This window comes from Ambystoma mexicanum, chromosome 10, assembly GCF_040938575.1.
Source record: "Ambystoma mexicanum isolate Mex_15411 chromosome 10, UKY_AmexF1_1, whole genome shotgun sequence".
NCBI classification, from domain to species: domain Eukaryota; kingdom Metazoa; phylum Chordata; class Amphibia; order Caudata; family Ambystomatidae; genus Ambystoma; species Ambystoma mexicanum.
Genome location: NC_090932.1, coordinates 965,690,600 through 965,713,703, shown reverse-complemented (window position 1 = coordinate 965,713,703; position 23,104 = coordinate 965,690,600).

The window sequence follows — 23,104 nt, the reverse complement described above, 5'->3', positions numbered from 1 at the left end:
CCTGCTGTAATCGCGTGTGGGACTTCCCGCGCACCCCTGTAAATGACGTACCCTAGTTTTTCGCGTGTAGGATTTCACGCGCACCCCTGGAATTCCCGTAGCCTAGCTTTTCGCGTGTGAAACTTCCCGCGCACCCCTGTAAATGACGTACCCTGGCTTTTCGCGTGTGGAACTTCACACGCACCCCTGGTATCGACGTGGCCAGGGCAATCGCGTGTGGGACTTCCCCGCACCCCGGGATACACGTACCCAGGGCAATCGCGCGAGTGACTTCTCGCGCAACCCGTTGTACACACACGCGCGAATTTTTGAACAGTGGGTGTCCGTGTAAATGGCGTACACCTTTGCACATCATTAGTCCTTTGGGGTCACGGTATGGCCCATTGCTGTATGTGGGTGGTATTTGTTGCCGCAGGTTTTGGCGCACTTTCGTTGAGTGCGTCGGGACGCTACCGCCTGCTTACTTGTGGCGTACGTTTTTGGGCCTGTGCGCTGGTTTGATGGAGCGCTGTTTTGCCCTGTTCGAATCCATGAATACGTGTTGCCGGAGAGCGTGTGGGCGTTCCGCGCACTTGCCTCCTGTACTTCCCCGTGCCGCCCACATTCTTCCCCATTCCGAGTGTTGTGCCCCATTTTATTCCCCATTCCGAGTGTCCCGCCCTGTGTTCCGCCTACTTTAGAGCTGTGCGCTGCGCTCGGAGTGATAGCGCAGTGGCCGTGGCGCACGCCGTTGGTTGACCTGTGCGCCGGCGTGCGCCGCGCACTTTTTCAGCGCACGTCCTATGCTTTTCTTACGCACGGACTTCCATGAATCGACGTGCGCTGGTTTCCCTGCGCTTTTCGCTATTTTTCGGCGCAGCGCACGTATAGGCCCCTCTGCGCCGGTATTTTCGGCGCACATTTGTTCCATGAATCGGCCTGTAAGCTTCTGCACTGAAAATAGAAAACATGCTTAAAATATTCTTCGGTTGCTGCGGTTGAAAGAGGAGCAGTGGAGGGAGATAGAAGAGCCTGAGGATGCTTTGGAGAGGGGGTGCAAAGCGGTGGGTTCACATTTCCAGTAGTTACCCATAAATATGTTTGGGTTGGTTTGCGCTCTCCTGTTCACAAACATAGCTTCAGAGTGTTCCACTCTCACATCATGAAGCAGGCAATTGTGGTGCCGATTTTCAAAAAAGCCAATAGAGCAAATCCAAAGGATTATCGTCCAATTGCTCTTTTGGATGTCGTAGGCAAGATCTACGCCACACACTTAAAACAGCTCCTGTCTTCCGGGATTACAACAAGCCGCCATTTTGATCCTCGACAATCGGGTTTTGTTAAAGGAGTGGGCTGTGGACTAAACTTGCTTCTTATTAAAATAATGAAAATAGAAGCCATAAGAAGAGGCACAAAAATCTACCTTGCATTCATAGACTTATCACATGCATTTGTCAGCGTGGACCATAAAATCCTTTGGTCAAAACTTAAGAAGTGGAAATGCCCACTTAGCTTTCTAATGGCTATAAAAGACCTACACACTAACACAGAAGTTGGGATCTGACTTGATGGCTCTGGAACCCTATCCGCCCCCATAAAAACCTTCTGTGGAGTTAAGCAAGGTTGTCCATTAGCGTCAATCTTATTCAATTTGTTTCTGTCCGAGATTGGGGACACCTTTGAAAACATTGTGACATTTCCACCCAAAATTCATGGAACACTTTTAAGTTGGATAATTTATGTGGACGATCTGGTCCTTCTTGATGTGACACCAATGGGGCTGCAGTGGAAATTACATGCTTTGGAACAATACGTAGCAGCAAATGGGCTGTGCATCAATCCTAATCAATCAGAAGTCTTCACGATCAAAGACTTGAGAAAGAATAAATCCCAGAACGGGAACAAATTCCAATGGTACCTAGAGAAACAATTTATTAGAAGCGTAATGCACACCAGATACCTAGGAATGTGGATCAGCTCAGGTCTGAATGATGCCCCTTCGGGAGAAAAAACCAAGGGCAAATGTCAGCAGCTCGCTGTACAAGCATTAGTCCTAGACAAGAAATATGGCAGATTTCCACTGAAACCTGTATTCAATTTTTACAAACAAAAGGCAGTCCCAGCAATGATCCACGGGGCTGAATGTGCCCTGGGGTGTCCATCCACCGTCTGGGCCACTTTGGTAAACATATTTTGGACCAGAGTTCTGTGGCTAGTCAAGGGAACACGTACCTCATGCATCCGATATGAGTTGGGTCTGCTTTCAATAAATGCCAGAATTTCATGGAACATGCTAATAATGTATCGTAAGATGATCATGAAGAATGGACCCCATCAATTCAACATTTTACAAGACCCAAGCAGTGGAGATAAAGACAATATTCTCACACTATGGACGGAATGCTGCAAGAGAATCTTAGACAATCTCGGTACGGACAACATCATCTTAAAAAACAATCCTGATTCAGTTAAGAAGAAACTCTGGTCACAGGATGGGATCGACACAGGGGATCTAAGAATTAAACAAAAAATCATGCAAAACGTGCTACAGGAGGCTAAAGCCCTAAACAAGATTCCTAAATACTTAGATACATTTCCAGACAGACACAGACAAACTCTCTTGATGAAATTTCAGCTGAATCAATTCAGAACCAAAGAAGTACAAACTTGATGGTCCAAGAACACAGAAATAGACTTAAAAGGCAGGTTTTGCAACAAACAGGACGACGTTTTAAACATTTGACACTGTTTTGTACTGCCTTGAGAACTGAAATAACTAAATATCTGGGCATGTTGATAGCAGACAATAGTTCATTGAGCGCAGAAGACTGGTGGCAAGTGTGCTTCAATGAAACAAACAACAAGCTGACATTCGCATTGACGTTTTTTTTGTTGAAGCAATTGTACAGTGACTCTCAACAGACCCTGGTGGCAGATTAAAAACAGAATAGAAAGGACAAACAATCCCAACGCAGTGAGGGAATCATTGAAAATAAAATTGATTCAGCTATGTAAATGAACTATTTACTTTTGACTATGTTGTTTTGTTGTGTAATCAAAACATTTTAAAGGTTTGTAACAAACCAAATAAAAAAATAAAACAATGTTAAAAATCCTGATCCTTACAAGCTAAACCTATCAAAATGTGCAAAGGGTAAAGTCTTTCAACTGGCTATCTGTAGTGTTTGTCAGTGTTTCAACATAATGTTCCAAAAGGTGCACAAATTAACAAATGGTTAATGCTCCCCAGGGTTTCACAATGCTCAGAACAATGAGGCAAGATCTTCTCTTCGCTCGGGTGTTCAGCTTCTCTTCAGCTCTAACTCACAGTTCTTTTCCTTTGTAAAATGCAACTTTCCAATCTATGGGGTATGGCTCCTTTCCCCTACATTCACACACTCAAGGATTCTTCCTTATCCCTTGACTCACTTATTTTGTCAACGTTCCATCACATTTCTACCCCATGGAGGTATGGTTCCCTTCCCCTGAGTTTTCATACACTTGTAAGAGGCTTTCTCAAGTATCTTTATTTATGATGGGATGTGGTTCTTTTCCTTGCAATCTTCTTACCTGGTGTACTTCCCTGCCAGTACTTTGCAATATTTAACTTCCTTTCTGGGTGTGGCTCTCCAGACTCGCCACAGGTTGCCTGGGATACTCTCGTGCCAGGACTTATTCTCAGTGTTCCCTTCCTCTTTGGGTGCGGGTCTGCAGACTTGTAACGGGCTGCCTCGTCTACTTCCCTGCCAGGACTTTTTCTCAGTGTTCTCTTTCTCTTGGGGTGTTGGTCTTCAGACTTGCAGTGGCCTGCCTGGTGTACTCTCCTGCCAGGACTTATTCTCAGTGTTCTCTTTCTCTTTGGGTGCAGGTCTCCAGACTTGCAGTGGCCTGCCTGGTGTACTCTCCTGCCAGGACTCATTCTTAGTGTTCACCTTCTCTTTGGGTGCGGGTCTCGGGACTTGCAGCAGGCTGTCTGTTCTACTTCCCTGCCAGGACTTATTCTTACGGTAACAATTTGGGGGTTTCAAATATTGAGTCCTTGACCCCTTTTTCCTTGCCTTTTCCTAAAAGGTTTGCATCGTCCCAGCCCCCCTGCTCAGGTTCACCCGATCAGTGTTCCTACCTTTTCTTATCATGCAGTAAACGCTGCAAAGAGCCCTGTGTTCCCACGTCCCTTCCTGGGGCTCACTGGTATTGCTTGGCTGCTTACACATCCTCTGCACTTCTCCTTCTGTCCACCGGGGTAGCCTCGGCTTCAGTTCAGTAGTCAAAGTGGGCGGGAGCAGTTGGGAGCTCTGCACCTCTACTTTAAAAAAAGTTTTACCGTTCCTATACTTTTATTTGAAAAAAAAAACAATCTGGAATGGCTTAGTTTTACAATAAAAGCTTTGTATTGCTCCCCTGCTCCTCCTTTTCTCAGTGTTTTGCCACAAATCGTCAAAAGGAGTTCTGTTGTCGTATTGGGGGTTTGATGGTTCAACATCACATTGGCCATAACAGTCCAGGAATGTAGGGGGATGTTATGCTCTGTGTGGGAAGGGAATACCATGTTCCTTCCAATGAGTCTCCTCCCATATGGTCCTCTGTCGGGCAGTCACCTCAGGGTTGGGATCAGGCTGCGGCTGCCCTTCCCTGACCACTTGGGAATAGAGTTTCCCTGGAGAGGGAGTGATGACATTGCAGGATTCATCGCAGCACCCAAAAGAAAGTCTTATTTAATAGATGAGATTTCTATGATATTGAACATTTCTCAGGTGGAGAGGATTGACTGAATGCAATCAAACGTACCTGTAGGCGCCAGGTAGACCCTTTTCACATATAATAACCATAGGAGCACACTAGCCTCAGCATACAGATGATCGATGATATCAATCAAAGTATCATGGACATCGTTTTGCTGGTGACCTCTTGAGTAGTCAATCGCCACATTGCAAGGAGTGAGAGTTTATGTTGGCTGACACTGATTGAAGGAAAGCAGAATAGCTCCCCCACTACCACCCCATTGTTCTCATAGTTGGAGGCAATCATGATCATGTAACAGGGGCAAGCAACGCTCTGGCAACTTCATCAATTCTGAATTAAACATCTCTATGCAGAGCAATGATAAAAGGAGCCCATTTCAACACTCCAGATTGCTTTGCTAGTTACAAATCAATGTACAAAATGTACAGTGATACAAAACCGTGTACACAATGTACACTTTACGTTAAAGACGTATTCTGCTTGATTTTGAGGGTGGGCATTGCTAGAGGATAGGGATCAAGGGAGGGATAGGGCAAACAATGTGGGGATGCGCATAACAGAGTTAACAACTACTTGCATAACAGCCACGATAGGCACTGCGCATGGGCACGAATATGCAGATTGTGTTCTTCCCAGAATGAGGGTATACAAAAAAGGTGTAGAGCTGCCACCTGAAACAATATGGTATATGTACCCACTTAACATAGATTTTCTTCTGTGTTCACTAACCATTCAAGATATAGTTGATGATGCTCAACCACAACACCCCCTCCTTGGCACATATAAGATGCAACACTAACGCAAGGGAGGCTGCTGTCCTCATATGGCACTTTGTATGGCTGTATAATTGGATATATTGAAGCCAAGTACACCAGGAGATGGCAAAGGAAATGTAAACAATGCCTCATGCTGCACATGTGGAATAACATAACCATGGCGATGGCATTCTGGAGAATCTAGTTTTCTGGGAGCGCATCCTGATGCAAAGGGAAGCATAGCAACAGCAACAATCACACTTGCAGCACATACATTGAGGATTGGAATTGCTCCTGCATGTGATGGGGAGTACTAACCTCCAATCGCCATTCCATTACCCGGTTGCCCGTGATGCATTGTGGGTTCACAGTGAGCAGATCAGTGTAGTATTTGTCTCCTGGACATGCTTAACAAGTGTTCTGTGAATCCACGGTCCATGGCCCTTGTCCATCATCGATAGCACTGGTGGCAATATCATGTCGCAAGCAATAATGGGTGACTGTGTGGCATGTGGGGAAGGTGAAGGGCACAGATGACAATAGTCCAGCACCCCACTCCAGGATAAAAGCAGGAACAGGGATTCTGCGTGCGCACGTTATGATATGACAACATGTTATTTGTGTGGCAATATCACATGGGAGGGTAGGGCACTCCATAACTGGAGGACCAATGGAGGATTGACATGCGTGACATGGCTCTGTAGAGGCTCAGGACAGTACATGACTGGTGTCACAATGATCATACCAAAAGAGGAGACATTAGGATCTTGAAGAGGACAGTGAAATATATTATGAGAACAAGAGATTAGGCGGGGAGATCAGCAGTGCGCAAGGCTGCATATTGAAAGCATGGTTGGAAGCTTAACCACTCACAAGTGATTGGTTGCATGAGGGCCACCCTGTCATTGGGCTGCTTTCAGGGTCCCTATCAGCATCCTGCCCTCCAAATCATACATCAGTGATACAGTGGAGTTGTCTAAAACCTGCAGGATAAGTATAATGCCCCTTTGTTGAAACAGCTGACTATGCATGGCCTAAGGGTGTTCTGTAACCTCTGACTAAATGTTCTGATCTCCCTTGGTATTGGGTGGTGAGAATAACAGAGTGCTATCTGCTCCTCTTGCGATCTTGCAGTAGCATCACGCTTCTCTTGAGTACCCCATATTGTTATTGCAGTGGTTTTGCCCAACATTTGAACCCCTAGCTTAGTACCTGCCTAGCAATGGTGTCTGGCTCCTGTGCACTGAACAAGGTTCCCCATTAGAGTCAGTGCCTGTCCATTACATAAACCGAGGCCACTTGAATGTAGACGATGTGTGGGTGATGCGTCCCTACTCCAATGGTACACAAAAGCCGAAACCATTCATGACAATTACTCTGTTAAACGAAGTCTAGTGAGGCATGAGCTTGATACGCTTTCTCAACTTCCATTTGAAAAGGGGATTTCTGTGTCCAATACAGAAAATCACTTATTATACAATATGTCGATATTGCTGTGTTATGACATGCATCTATATACCTCTGCAGTAAAATAAAGTCAGTATTTTTACGTCGCTATCCGATTAATCATCGGAACAAGTCTTTGAATTTGAATATAAAAGTATTCAGATAATGCCAATGTAAACCCTTGAGGAGAACAGGGTAGAAATGTCAGTCTAGAGAATATAATACATATCTGCTAGCCTGTAAGAAAGCCCCTTCTATGTATTAACTAGGGAAAAGATGACGAGTGGGTTTCTTATTTACACACTGTCACAGGATTCTGCCTAGGACAACGAAGGACGACAAGACCATGTGTTGTGGCTCACTACCTTTTATTAGGGTATACGTTACAAGCAGGGCCAACTTAAATTAAAATGGGATCTTCCAAAACAAAGCAAAGGTCACTATGGTTTTCTCCAGTTGGGATAAGGTCACTTCACCATCAAAGACATTCCCCTTGTCCAATATCACTTCTGCTATTTGCAGGTTCCTAAGCCACTTGGCCTCTGGTTCAATAGTCCCAGTTTGTACACTTCTCAAAGGTTTGCATTATCCATCCTCGTGCATCAGGGTGTCCCAAACCCTTCCTCTCTGTCTGATCTAGAGTCAGGCTTTCTGTGATCCCTTACTCCACGACTCGCTCTGGCATAGAGTCTCATAGGCAGGTGGGTCAGTGGGTACATAGCCACTTGGAGAACTAGGGAGGGATCCTGTGATGTTGCCTTTCCTGGGCTTCCTCCTGATTTCTCGCTCCACAATGCTCCGATCTCACAATGCTCTCCCTGACCACTCTTTTCATTCCTCCTCCCACCATATGGTCCTGCCTAGCGAGGACCTGGCCCACCAGAACATTCCTCCTCTGGCTTCTTATGGTTCTCTCTCTTCATCTCATTTCTTCCCACACCACCTGATGTTCTTTTCTCCTCATCCACCCATCTGGGTGTTACCACTCCTCTGCTCTGTTCTTGATGCATGTTATTGTTACTTCTAAGCCTCATCCTATCAGAGTTGTCTCCTCTGGGTGTTTCCGCTTGATGTGACACTTCCAGAGCACTGCTATCGTCACTGCCACTTGCACCTTTGTGATGTTCCTTCCTCCTCCATATAACTCTCTCCCCCTCCTCTGTGTCACTTCTGGCCTCTGATGTTATCACCTCCTCTTACTTCTTGTGTTAAACCACCTCTTGCTGAATGCCATTTCATCCCAATTCTTCTTTCCACTCCCATGTCCTGTTCCTATCACCTCCTCCTGCAACTGCCCTCCTTCTGATGTTACCACTCTGTCATTTTAAATCTCACTACCACCTCCTGTCTTCTCTCTCCCTCCACTGTAACCACCTTCTCCTTAACTCTCATCACCTCCTCATACCTCATGTCCTTTCTCACCCACTGGTGTTACCACTCCCCTGTTACCCTTTTGACTCGCACCACTTCCTACTGTCCTCTCTTACCCTCTGATGTTACCACATGCTACTTTCACCCTCTTAGCTTTCATTACCTCCTCCTAATCTCCACTGCAGTCACCTCACCATTCTCGTACGCTTCTTCTTCCACTCTCAAGTCTCCAGCCTCCTCAAATGGGAGCTTCCTGCTCCTGCAACCTACACTGCGCAACTGGGGTAGGCTGCTATTGCCCCCTCCTCCGGCGTGGGACATTCAGTATGGGTCTGCACCTGACGCTTTTAATTGGGTAAGGGTTGATATTGTCTATTGGCATGAGTGCCCCTGTCACTGCTTTCTGTTCACAGGGATGAACCAAGCCTATAACTGGCCTGTCCACCATTATATATGTCAGATTTCCTTCCCTGGCTTTCCATGGTTCTTCCTTTACTGAGCCTCGGTTACGCTTGTTTCCAATGTCTGATGTAGGTGCTAGAAAAATACAGTGTAACATTGTTAGGTTCTTTTTCTCTGTTTTCACATTGTGCAGAGTGAATTGTAAACATTGTTTCTCTGACATGAGAATCTCCTCCTAGGGAAACATGCTTCTGAAACTTTCCTTCCTGCAATGAATTCTCTATGTTCAGGATGTTGCGCATTGGTGACATTATATCAGTGAAGATGCAGAGTTTTGCATAGGTCCTGCAACCTCTATGAAACAACTACTTTGATATATCAGCTGGAGCTGGACCTGTATCTAACCACACGCTACCATTTTTAAGTGAAGGAAAACTTTTAAAAAAAAATGTTTTATTTATTGGGTATTTATAATGCACCTATACACAATGGGCCTCATTATGACATCATTATGTCATTTATTTTCCGGCGCCCACGAATGGGCAATTACTGGGTCATTACGGCCTTGCTGGACCCGGTAATAGCCCATTTGCGGGCACCAGAAACAAAGATGCTCCCCATTCCCATTCGGCCCAAGTAGGGCCGAATCGGAATGGCGAAGTTGGATGCACCGGCACCGTTCATAACGGTGCCGGTGCATCCGACATACTGTGCTAGCGGGTGCCTTTCTGCCTGCCAGGTCCGACCTGGTGTGCAGAAAGGCACCTGTGAGCACAACTCGTAGTTTGCCGGTCCGGGAATTATGGTACCGACAAGCTAACCGGTACCGTAGTTCCCAGACCGGCAAACTTGTAATGATGCCCATTGTGTTTTTTTGTTTTTTTTTTAAAATTTGATTTTATTGGTTTTATCATAACAAAAAAAACCAAGGTACATATCAAGTAATACACCGATCATAACATTCAATCACAAAACGACAAAAAGGAGGCTCACTGTCGCTTCACAGTGTTAGACAATTATCTCAGTTCTCAGGTGAGGTGCATTTCCTGATACTCAAAAAAGAAACCCCCCCCCTCCTTTGTTTTAGCACCAATCTATTGTTCGCTACTGAAGCGCCGAAACGTTGATAAGGCAATATTCATGACTCCGGTGTCTGGTCGCACAGTGATCACTTGTTTCGAGAGTTGTTCAATTACTGATGCCTGAGCATTGGATTTCCATTAGGTCTCCTCAGGCTCATCTGATAGGGACTCATTGTCTGATGTTAAGTGTTGACTTTTAAAGTCCATCCATAGGGTTTCACATTGAGCAGCCCTTCCATGTAGGGTGGCCGTTATGGTTTCCATCAAGTAGATATTCGTGGCTAGGGCAATCCATTAATCCTTTCTAGGCACCGCTCCGGATTTCCACTTGATCGCCAGGAGAGCCCTGGCGGCAAGGAGTAAATGAGGGGTCAAGCCTTTCACTCTGTTCCATTCGTCTGCGTCCTTTTCTAAGGCAAAAAGCACAAGGTAGGGGTCAGCGTCTATTTGAATGCCATCAATTTCCTTGATCCACCCTAGGACTTTGTTCCAGAATACTTTGATGCGCGGGCAACCCCACCACATGTGCCAGTAATTAGCCGTTTGGCCACATTTTCTCCAGCATGTCGGGCTCATTGTCTGAGACATTTTGGATAGTCTGAGGGGGTTGTATTGCCACCTGTGCAGGAGTTTGATGGCGTGTAATTTGTACTGACAAGATAGCGACGTTCTGGAAGCAGCTCTGCACATTAAATTCCATTGCTCGGGGTATATTTCTTCCTCAAAGTCCTTTTCCCACCTGGACCTCAAGGGCTCCGTGGATCCGTCTCCTGCTGCTATTAGTTCCTGGTACATTATTGATATGAGACCTTTCCTCTCCACTCTAGAGTCCAATATCTTCTCGAATGGGGTCAAGTCTCTGTTCAGTTTGTCCTTCCATTCTGCCTTCGTCAGGACCCCTTTCAATTGGATGAACTGGAATGTGGATAGAGTGCCTATGCCCAGTGCTTCTGTCAGTTCCGGTAGAGTGATATAGGAGTCCTTCCTCTGGAGCTGGCCCACTCTCTCCAAGCCCGCCTCGTACCAAGATTGGTATCTGCCCACATCCGGTATGTGATTGTTCATGCCAGGGGACCATAAGTGGCTAAGCGGGGATGGCCAGGTGGTGATCTTGCACATCTCCTTGTTTGAACGCCATACACTCCAAATCATGCTCAGTATAGGGTGGCCCTTGATTTTCCGTAGTACCCTTTTATGTGGGGTCCATAGCCATTCTGATACTGTGGCCGGGGCAAAGTAGTGGTTGTCCATTTGGACCCATTGAAGGTCATGATGTTCTCTGAGATGGGGGATCATGACTCGTAACTGGGAAGCAATGCAATATGATCTCAAGTCCGGGAGCCCAACCCCTCCCCTGTCCTTGGGGAGTATCAGCGTGGTGTAGGCAATTTGTGAGTTCTTTCCCTGCCATATAAATCTCATCATGATCTTTTTAGCTTCACTAAAGAACCCTTTGGGTATTTCGATTGGCAACATTTGGACGGGGTACAGGAAGCGGGGGAGGCACGTCATCTTAACTGCGTTGATGCGGCCAAGCCAGGAGATCGCAAGTTTATCCCATTTCCTAAGGTCTGCAGTAAACCGCTGGAGGAGTGGAGGAAAGTTGGCTTCGAATAAATCATTCAGGGTTCTAGTAATCTGTATGCCCAGGTACTGTAGTGTGAGGTGTTCCATCTTAAGGCCTAGTGGGAGAAACTTAAGATAATTTTCTATCGTGGTTCCTGAAGGGGGAATAGAATGGATTTTGACTTATTTACTTTAAAGCCGGAGAATTGACCATATTCGTCCATTAGTCTAAGGACATGGGGAATGGACTCTGTGGGATTGGTTATGTGGAGGAGAATGTCATCCGCGTAGAGCGCTATCTTATAGTCTGTCAGGCCTAATCGGATCCCTTCTATCGCAGGGTCAGCTCTTATCCTCTGTGCAAGGGGTTCTAATGAAAGGGCAAAAAGAATCGCAGAGAGGGGTCATCCCTGTCTAGTCCCTTATTGTAATTCAAACCAACGGGAATATTCTCCATTCACGGATATCGAAGCTGTGGGAGATGTATATATTGCCTGTATGCCCCTCCTGGTTTTCAGGCCTATTCCAACCTTCTGCAGGATGGCTCCCACAAATTCCCACTCCACTCTATCAAAGGCCTTTTCCGCATTGATTGACAACAGTACGGGATCCCCGGGGAGATCACGGGCCACGTGGATGAGGTGCAGTGTTTTGCGCATGGAATCAGCCCCCTGTCTCCCGAGTATAAACCCAACTTGATCTGGATGAACCAGGCGGGGCACTAGTGTTTCTAATCTAGCCGCTAGTATCCTGGAGTACATTTTTATGTCAAGGTTGAGAAGGGAAATCGGACGATAAGATGCGCAGTTTTTAGGGTCCCTACCCTCTTTGGGAATCACCGTTATCAAGGCTTTTTTAAAGGATTCCGGGGCCTGTCCCGTCTCTAATATTTCATGAAATAGATCCAAGAGGAAGGGGGCTAGTTGTTTGGCAAACGTCTTATAGAAACCAGCGGTATAGCCATCTTCTCCCGGGGATTTACCTAGTGTTAGCTGTTTACTCACCTCATGAACTTCCTGTTCAGTAATTGGAGAGTCCAGAAACTCAGATTCTGCGTTTGTTATTGTGAGTATGGTGATTGATGATAGGTAGGCTGATAGGTCCGGTTGGCCGGGAGTTATCTCAGAGGTATAGAGTTTCTCATAAAAATTGGTGAAGGATTCAGGGATATTGCAGGGGCTATGGGGAGGGGGGATGGTATCCTCAATGATTTCATTCACCCTTCGGTCAGCTCTTTGTTCCCTAAGTCTAGCCGCCAGTAAAGTGTCGGCTTTATCTCCTTTCTCATAAAATTTCTGTTTTAGAAACTGTAGTTTGCGCACTACTTGGTTGTGTTCCAAGAGCCGCAGTTCTTCCCTTTTTAGCTGGGCAGTTTTCACTTTTCCGGGGTCCACTTTAGGTTCTTTTCTCATCTCCCCCTCTAATTGACCTATTTCGGCCCTTAGCCTTTGCTCTATGATCTTCCGCTCTATCTTCTTGGCGGACCCTTCCCGTATTAAGATCCCTCGCAATGTGGCCTTCCCTGCCTCCCAGACTACTTGTTTGGAAACCTCCCCTTCGTCATTTATTTTAAAGTACTCTTTGATTTCGGTCTCCATATTCGTCTTGAAGATAGGGTCTTTCCAGAGGGTCTCGTTGCACCACCATTTCCCTCCCAAGATGGGTAGATCAGCCCAGGAAATATCTGCCAAAACCATGTCGTGGTCCGACCAGGTTATCGGAATGATGTCTGAGTGTTGTGCAGTGGTTATGAGGTCGTTCGTTATGTATATGTTGTCAATGCGTGTAAATGTGTGGTGGGGATTCGAATAAAAGGTGTATCCAGCTGCACCGGGGTGCATTCTTCTCCATACATCATTCATGTCGTACAGATCCATTATCTCGGCAAGGTCAGTTCGTCCCCCTTTAGGCTGATTTCTTGTTTCTGGATTTCCTGGTTTCCAATCAATACCTGGATCGGCCCATTGATTAAAATCACCCCCCAGGATGACGTGCCCCGTTGCCTCCATCATTATTTTTGGGAACACTTTCTGGAGGAAAGCAGTCTGTCCAGTGTTAGGTGCATATACAGTGGCAATAGTCACTTTCACTCTGGATATTTTCCCTGTGATCAGGAGGGACGGACCTGCCACATCAGACCATGTCTTTTCTTCCTTGAATTGGATGCCCTGCGTGAGCAAGATGGCAACCCCACCCATTCTCAGCGGGCCTGAGCCCCAGAACTCCAGTCCTCCCCGCTTCCCGATGACGTTTCTCTCTTCCCCTTTGGTAAACTTGGTCTTTGAATGAGCATTATGTCAATGTTGGATCTGCGGAATTCCCTTAGCACTAACAACCTCTTAGTCGGGTAGTTCAGCCCTTTCACATTGATGGACGCTACTCTGAGTAAGTCTCTCTTTTTTTGGTTATCCAGAGATGCCATCTTCGAATGTCTCTGGAGTGTCTTTCACTACTGGCGACCAGACAGTTGCTCGGTTCTCAAGGCCCACATCAACGTTGGTGTTGCAGACAAATTCAAATGGTGCTATCATTATTCCAAAACCCCTTTCCCTCAGGAGTTGCTGAAGCTCAGGGAAGCCCAGGAACTGAGGGTGCTGCATTAGCAGCTTTTGACGGCGTCCAGAACGGACTTGGTGACAGTGTTCCATCCATTGTCGGACCATCGGTGGGAACCGTTACCTCACGGTCCCAATCATGTATTCCATCTCAACATAAGGGTGAGCCCCTATCCCACTCCCCCCCCAACTTCATGTAATACAACAATAACAGCAATAATCATACAAAAATATAACATTACATGCATTCCCAGGGTCGTCCCACGTGAATTCGTGCCCCCTCTTACTTCAGAGGGGTGTTCGTCATCTGTCTTCCCCCGGGCACTTGACCTCCAAAAATTCAGTCTCCATAGGTTCAGTGACCTGTGTTTCATCCATAGGTACCAGTGCTTCTGGTCGTGGCATCCAGGAGGCACGTCCTCATTTTCCATTATCAGGTGTGTTGTTGGGGCGTCTGTATTTTTTGGATCCTTTCACTCTTTTACGCCTAAGGCCCTGGTGTTCCCATTGCATTCCATCACGCTCATTGTCACCATTTTCACTGTCTTTCGGCCTGTGCCCAGAAGGTCGGCAATGCATTCCCTAATGTCTTCCTCTGATCGAAGGACGATTTTCCTACTCCCATGCTCAAAGGTGAGTGAGAACGGGTAGCCCCATCTGTATCCTGTACCCTGGTCCTTGAGCCATTTTGTCAAAGGACTGCAGAGGCGTCTTAGTGCTAGCGTGAGCGTGGATAGGTCCTGGAAAATCGTAATTTGAGCCCCTCCCATCGTGAGCGGGCCTCCGGATCTGGCCTTCTCAAGAATCCTAGTTCTGTCTTGGTATCGATGGAATTTGGCCCGGACCGAGCGGGGGACCGCCAGAGGGGTCCACAGCTCTGTGTATCCTTTCAGTTTTGGGTTCATCAATTTCTTCATCAGCCATTAGGATTTTTATGATATCGTGGATTGTATCTTTAAGGTCCTTCTCGGTTTCACCTTCGCGTTCCGGGATTCCAAAAAAGTGAAGGTTATTCCTTCTTTCCCTATTTTCTAAATCGTCCATTTTGAGACGCATCTCCTCTTCCTTTTTCTCAATATTTTGTATTCTCATGTCCATTTGTGTCTCAAGTGTGTTGATCGATGCCTGGTTGTTTTCGACACCCTTCAGTCTCTCCTCAAAGCTGTCCATTCTCTGGGTGATTTTGTCGATTTTGCCACCAAGGTTGGAGCCCATGCTTTTTATCTCACTTAGTAGTGCGGCGATTTCCCCCCTAATGGCAGCGGCTCCCGCCTCCGAGGCCTCCAGCGACATGGTGGGAGTATGTCGCGCACTCGGGCAAAGTGGGGTGTAGGCGAATCTGGCAAGTCTATGTCGCACGTTCATAAAATGGTCCCAAGGGCAGAGGAGGCACACGCCCCTGGATCGGGGGCCTTACCCTCTGCGGGGTCACATGGGGCTCTAGGAACAGGGCAAAATTGAGTGCTTTGCTGGTGACTCGACTCGATGTGTGGTCGCGGAGGTCTTCAATGGGGATTCCGAAGAGCCCAGGGTTAGCAATTTGGGCACACAAGGCTATGTTGGCCTGTACGGGGCTGGGTTGTGCGTGTCACAAGGACGCAGTCCTTCTTCCTTAGCCTGGGGCTGTTGATTCAAGTGTAGGAACGGTCAGAGCGCGTATTCAATGAGGGCTCTAGTGTGCTCTGGGTCCAGGCGTTCAGGGCACAATGGCAGGTGAGGGCCGTAGATCTTCCAATTTAATGATCAGAGACTAAGTCCAGAGTGAGAGGAGGCACACGCCCCTGGGTCGGGGGCCTTACCCTCTCCGGAGTTGCACAGGCATGTAAATTCCGGGGGTGCTCATACGATGGTACCAAAGTGCATTTCAATGAAGGCAGGGTGAACAGCAGGCAGTCTACAATGTCAATAGGAGAGTGTACTCTCGGATGTCACCTCTGGGAAAGCTCACTGGGTCCGAGCCCAATTCCCTGGCTAGCCGGGTATCACCTTTGATCAGTATGTTTCACTTGGGTCCAGAGATTGAAGGGCTTGGGGGTCAGGCCCAAGATATCCGTGTCGGGCAACGTTACTCTAGATGTGGCTCAAGGCGGGTGAGCAGGGCGCCAGCAACCATCTCGGACCTTCACAGTGCAGCCTGAGTTTTGGGGACACAATCAGTGCCTGGCAGAAGAGATCTCCTTCATGTGGGTGCCTATGGCGCACCTCTGATAGGGGTTCCAGCAGTGCGGTGCTTCTGGGGACCCAGTGTGCAGTGATGGCTGGGTGCTCCTCTTGTCAAACACTCTGTAATTGGGGGGAACAATCCTCCCGCCAGGGGGGCCCCGAGCAGCAGGACCGGAAAGATCCACCCCCCAGGCGCCGTATGCATGGATTGCGGATGAGTAAAGCACGTTGGTCGCTGTCCCGATAGGTCGTGGGTGGGGGGGGTCACCGCACAGCTGTGCGCAAAGGGAGGGAGTGGGGGGCCCGCCCACCAGGGGCCCCGACCACAGGCAGCGGGCAGGGGAGGCTGCAGCCCGGAATCCCTCGCCTCGTGGGGGGGGAGGGAGGGACTGGAGATCCCCGCCCATCGGGTGCCTCGCCCACAGGCAGCGGGCGGTGAGAGTAACTTCGCGGGTTCCTCCGCTTCACCGCTGCAGGGGAAGGCTCCTCACCTTAGTGTTTATGCAGGTCTCTGTAGATCGTAGGGGAGGTGGGGCTTGGACCTCCTGGCGCGGGCTCTCCCGGTCCTGCTCCAGCCCCCGCTCACACTCGGGGCTCAGATGGCAGGAGCAGAGGAGGGGGGCGGAGGGGCCCAGGGGACACATCACAGGCCGTCGGCCTTTTCGTGGAATCTACGGCCGGGTTGCCGCAATGCCACGGCGCAGATTCACTTTCGCTGGAGGGCCGCCTCAGGGCTTAGATATGTACAAAGTGATATCTCCACACTCCCTGGACCGATTTCAATTGCGTTTGCTCCCAGATGACGGGGGGCTTTCATACAGCCCCTCAGCACTTCTCGTCTGGTGGAGGGTTGTGAGATGGGGGCTCAAGTCGCCTCAGGGACCATGGGTATCAGAGCTCACACGGAGTCATAGTTCATCCGTGCGGCCCCTGGTGGCCAGCCTCCCATTGTGTTTTGAAGCGCAATAAGACAAGGTGGGGGGACCGGGAGGACAAAACAAACGGTCCTACTAGAAGTTGTGATGTTCGGATCATGCAAGTGCAGTAACAAGAAGTGCAGGGGAAGGAAGGTCCACAAGCTAAGTGTGATGTAAGGGGCTGGAGGGCTACAGGGGTGCAAGCCCAACCAGGCTAGTGTGGGGGAAGTCTGTAGGACAAATGTAGACCAAGTGCAGGTGTAGACTAGACTAGAGGAGTCTGGTGCCCTTTAAGAATCTATACAAACCAGGCAGCCAGTCAAGAGGCAAACAGGGACAATTAGCAGGGGGGGGGGGAAGGAAGAAGGTAAAAGGAATGTCTTGAGAAGCTTCCAGAACCTAAGGATATCTGGCACAAGTCTGAGAGGGACAGGGAGGCCATTCGAGAGGGAGGCACCTGCAGAGGAGAGAGATCTATGCCCCACTTTTTCCTTGGAAAGCGTCTGACCTGCAGAGAGTAAGAGCAAGAAGACCAAATGGCCTTAGCAGGGAGGTATTTAGGGAGAGAGAGTTGGGGGTCCCAGGCCCCAGAAAAAGCCTTGTGGATGATGCAGATGGTCCTGACCTTAATCCTTGCAGCAACCGGGAGCCAGTGGAGAGATTTAAGGGCTGGAGAGAATTCGGTCCTTGGGCTTGAGGCCAAGGATAAGTCTCTCAGTCCTGTTCTGGAATAGTTGAAGGGGTGAAGGGAGGAGTTAGGCAGATTGAGGAAGAGGCTGCTGCAGTAGTCCAGCCTGGAGAGAACCAGAGCTCTGGAGACACTGAGTTTCTGGGAGAAGGTGAGGAAGGGGAGAATTCCTCTGTGGAGGTACAGCTGAAAGTGGGTCTTCTTGTCAAGGTCTGTGATGTGAGAAGAGAAGGACCGAGAGAGAGAGAGGAGTCGTAGATGACACCAAGGTTTTTTGCTTCACAGAAGGGTGAGGGGAGGGGGCCCACAGAGGGTGGTCAGAGTGTGGGAGGGAAAGAGGGATCAGAGGTCCCAATGAGAAGGATCTCAGTCTTAATGGCATTAAGGCAGAGATCACTTTCAGTGCACCATGCCTGAATAGCAGAGAGGAAGTCAGGAATGGGAGAGGAAGAGGAGGCAGTGTTAAACCATATTCGTATAAATACTGCCTGATTACGAACATTGGCCTAAGACATTCGCATTTGTATTAAAACCTATGATTAACTCGATTTAGATAGAATTGGCTTCACGGCCATCTTGAAAACATCTGCCATTTTGATCCCAACTCCTGCTGCCTGTTCAGAAATGATTAACCATGTTTTCAGCTGCCACTGAGCAGAATGACCTTTGAGCCTATGTCAACAGTAGGACTGTCAAAAACAGAAATGTCTGTCCTGTGCAAAGAGACCCTGTAGTCAAAATGAACCCCCATTCAAAGTGTTATCTGTGCCTACAGACTCATCCTCTTTCAAAGAACGACACACAAAGCAAAGCAACTACAGCCGTGTGTTTTGGAAGAAATCCTTTATGCATCTCTTGGAACAGGAGTTATCCTAAAGCTCAAGAAACAAGGAAAGATCTACATAGCTGAATACAACAAAGTTTGCCAGTATTGTATCTTTTAGGAACGTTGGAGCCACAGCGAACCTCAATTCAAGTGTTGTCTGCATCAATAGCTTCAGCCATATACAAACATCAGAACTGAATGGCAGACAAACTAAAACCATGTGCCTTTGCAATAAACTATTGAATTTGTTTCTTGAAACTGGGCTTAACTTGAGCTGGAGAACCAACATTGCCATTGAATATTCAAGGATAGGAAAACTTGTCAAAAGTGTAAACTAATATTGTTATATTTGTCATGTGAACTGGGCACAAACTCAAATTTGTAACTTGTTAGTTTGGAGAAGAGCTGGGCAATGACCAGGACTGTGTTTAAATACTGCATGCTTTGTGATGACCAGTACTCTCACCCCTCCCTATGTCTGCTGGCACACACTGCGAGGTGCTTGGGAGCCAGATAGCTATCTGCTTTGATATTTTTATCTGTACAGAATAAAGTTATATTCATAACTTTGACTTTGTGACTGGCGGATTAAAATTTTTGGTGGTACTAAGCCTCGATATTCCTTGCTGATCTATCAGATGGTGCCCGAATAGGGACCCTCAAGATTGATGTCACCTCGCTAATCAAGGACGCGGCTACCAGACCGGGATTGGAGCGTGAGAAAGGGGCCCCTTTTTGTATGAGATGCGACACCTCAACAGTACTGCATGATCTGATCCCTGAACGGTGAGCAAGCGCTTCGAGAGGACATTTTGATGAGGGTCCCCATATCGAGGTGGGTATTTTTGCCAAAATTGCTAACCACGTCAATCCTTTGTAATCCGATCTGACCTCCTTAGTATTTTGAAATCAGGTGAGTCGTGCCATGATTCCTAAGAATCCTGATATTTGGTTGCAGTTTTGCACTTGCAAGTACAAACGATGCCAGGTAACACCAGTGATCTGACATGCCTGTATTAGGGGTTTATTCCGCCAAGACAGACAATCTTTGGAACAAGGCCAACCCGCGCCACCTGTTGGTTCACCGGCGTGTACTATGTACTGTAAGTACGGCCTAGATAGTATTGTATTTAACGATATTTGGCACAGACAAACTAGACATGCTCCTGAATTTCAGTGGCCAGTCATGGTAGTTTTGAAATTGCGCGTATAGAGTACTTAGAGTCTATATTGTTGAAGAAAAAGGCTAGGCCTGTAGCATTGGATGTAATTAAGGATTGGAGAAAGGAAGCTATGCAGAAACTTAAGAGTAAAGAGAAACATGCACGTCGAAATATGTCTAACTCTGTATGGATAGGGCTTTTCAACTTGGAGAACAGAAAATATATCCGTCTCAGGATTTTCATACCTCAGACAAACTAATCGATAAGATTTTGAATGAGCGTAGGACTGTTGCCACTGCACCACCTCCTTATGTGACTCTCCCTGTTGTTTTACCTCTTCCCACTGTTGGACCTCTTCCCATTGTTGTTCCTTTTCCTCCCGTTGTTGCTCCTCCTCCAGTTGTTGCTCCTCTTCCTGTTGTTGTTACCCCTTCTGCATCCTCGTCCTTACTGACAGCTGTTGTTCCCTTAATTCCGTCTTTACTGCCAGCGGTAGTGTATCCACTGCCTTTTGTACAAGATTTGTCTGAACTTTCTTTTCCAAGTGGTTCTACTCCACTTGTATCGATTGAAGTTGTAGAGGAGGTCCCAAGTACGGGCCCCACTCTAACCATCCATTTTGAAGTACCAGGAACGTTCACGCCAAAGTATGTGACGTATGATGTGCAAATAAACCAGCAAAAAGCCACAGTGGGGCTCTGTCCAGTGCCTATCAGCGGAACAACACCTATTGAAGTACCAACACCAAAGAAAACTTAGTAAGGCATCCATTGAGAAAGCCATATCAACAAATGAAACAGAATGAAGATCGTCTGAATACAATCCCTGAATAATCCAAAAAGGTCTTAATGGAAGACAAATGGTGATGCCACTAGAACCCGGACTGACTCATACATAGAAGATATGACGACCTATAAATGACGAAAAGATCCGAAACACCATGGATAGGGGACTTCACAAACCTGAATTGAAAGGACAATGTCAAATGTAAGAAGCTTATGCCATAAGCATGACGAAGATATTCAGGTAGTTTAGGCATGTACACATGCTGGGAACCGCAAGAAAGCTAAGAAAAACGTGCGGCTTGCTATGCTTAGTAGTAAGATAGATTGCGGCAAGCGCCACCTATACATATCTACCTCAAAATAAGCATGTTATATAAGTATACTTCCACTATGCACGAGAGCAGAAACAGCCAAAGGTTACTATAGGCCACATGAGCACAGCTTCATAGCTAACAAACCAAGAATAAAGGCAGAAGCGAAACTCAGACAGAGACGAATCGTGCCAAAAAGCCAAGGTCGTATCAGCTAAAATAGACGAACAGTAGCTACAATTAATGAAGCAAAGAACAGAATATCCTGCTCAGAAAGGTCAAGATAATAAGCTGAAAGCAGGTGGTAGGCAAAACGAAAATCAAATACACAAATTACATGGAGAAGAAGGCAAGATTACGGTGTCTGAATCAGATGACCAGCCGAGCGAGAAGAAGTGACACTTTCACACCTATGCATGGCGGAGTGCTATGCAAAGATATCAGAAGTTTTCCAGACAGAGAGGCAGTCACGAGGCCAACCACAGTGAAATAATTGACACCTGACCACTGAAGTGATGATTTATTGTAACAATAATTGGAGGAAGGCCGGGGGAGCTGGAGAGCACCCTGCACCTGGCCGACCATTCTGCATGCTGCTAGGCAAAGTGGAAAAGTATGTGTGGGGTTGGTGCCAACCCAATCATAGTGGACCAAGTAATCTAGGGTCCTATTGTTAGAAGAACCAATGGGACGTCATACTTTTAGTGACGTCTACAGTAGCCATTTCTAAGGTAGGGCTTAGATGTCCCACCTGACATTGTTTACCCAATCCCCTTATTCCTTTACCAGGTACAGATATAGTACCTATATTAAAGTTACCTTCCTAGAACCACTAGAATTGCATGCCAACTGTTAAGCGTTATACGTCAGTGATGACAAGTTTTTAATATACATGATGTGGTTTTTATGAAGTTGGAGTTGTGAAGCGAGAAGGAATGTCACGGACCGCTGATATTCATGAAACTCCCTGGTTTTTGTACTTGTCATTAAACAGACTCCCTTTGCCAAACTATTGAGTTGTCATTATTGATTTGATGCTTGAGTATTAATCTGCATCCCCATCCATCTCAAATTTGCTGCTATTCCATCTTAAAGTGCTATTGGGCAACCCCCAGCTTCATGGGCCGGTTGGGGTCCTGGTACACAAAGGGGCGAGCGCTGATTCAAGAATAGTGACTAATAGTACAGTATCTAAAGCTAGGAAAAGAGAATTGTATGCATGGGCTAAGAAATATATAGAAGAGGGTGAAAAATCAGCTGTCTTAACTTTGATTTCTGGCGAAGAAAGGATTCCCAAACAGAATGGGCCTCAATACGACCCTGGAGCTCCCATAATGAAGGGTGCTGGTATGGGACCGGCACCCTTCATTACGGGTGCACCTATTACGAGGTTCCCTTTGCGGGACTCGGAACAGATGTCTAGTAAAACCAGACGTCTTTTCCGGGTCCCGCGAGGGGGAAGTCCTTTCCGGGTCCCGCTAATAATGGGCCGTTATTTACGTGCCCGTAATTATCTCCCTCCCCATTCCCATTGAGCCCTATCGGGGCTCAAATGGGAATGGGGAATGGTTCCTTCAAGGAGGAATTATCGGGTCCTCCAATGTTGGAATGACCCGGTTATTCCTCATTGAAGGAACCCGGTATTGGAGCCTTGTATGGAGGCAGCCATGGCGCTAGTAACACCATGGCTACCTCCACACTCGTAATGAAGCACAATATTTTGATAGAGGGGATGGGAATGCATTTGGCTGATATTTGGAGTGATTTGACGAACATGAATGTCCCACAGGGGTTGAGGGATTTGAATGTCCTAGCCCGCACAAGGGACACTGCAGAGAAAGTACATGAGCATGTTGAGAGGGTTTTTGAGTTTAAGAGGAAGTTACATCAATTACAGAATGATGAAATAGTTGGTACTAGAGTGGGAGCCTCATATGTGCAGAAACAATGTCTTCCTTCATGTAAACATTTGAGTGAAGAAACGCATATTTGCACAAGAGACGCGCTTAGATGGATTTCGGATGTTTCAATTTCTCCAATTGATGTATATGACATGTTTAGTCAGTATTCTCTGGCAATGCAAAGGAAAGTGTTACAGGTAATGGTAGAGTACCTGCAGGATGAGTTTATGAAGAAAAAGGTTTGTTGTCCCACATATTTGATGGTCATTCATAAGAGAGCATTTTTGACCAATACTGCTTTGACTACTTTGTCACTTGATTTAACCTTTTTGCTTAATAAACGTTCAGAATTGCCTACTTCTCAATTGCCAATGAGGGAGGTTCCTCCGACATTTGTTCCTAAAGTAGAAATTCCAGCTGATGCTGCAACAGGTGCAGCAGCCACTACTAT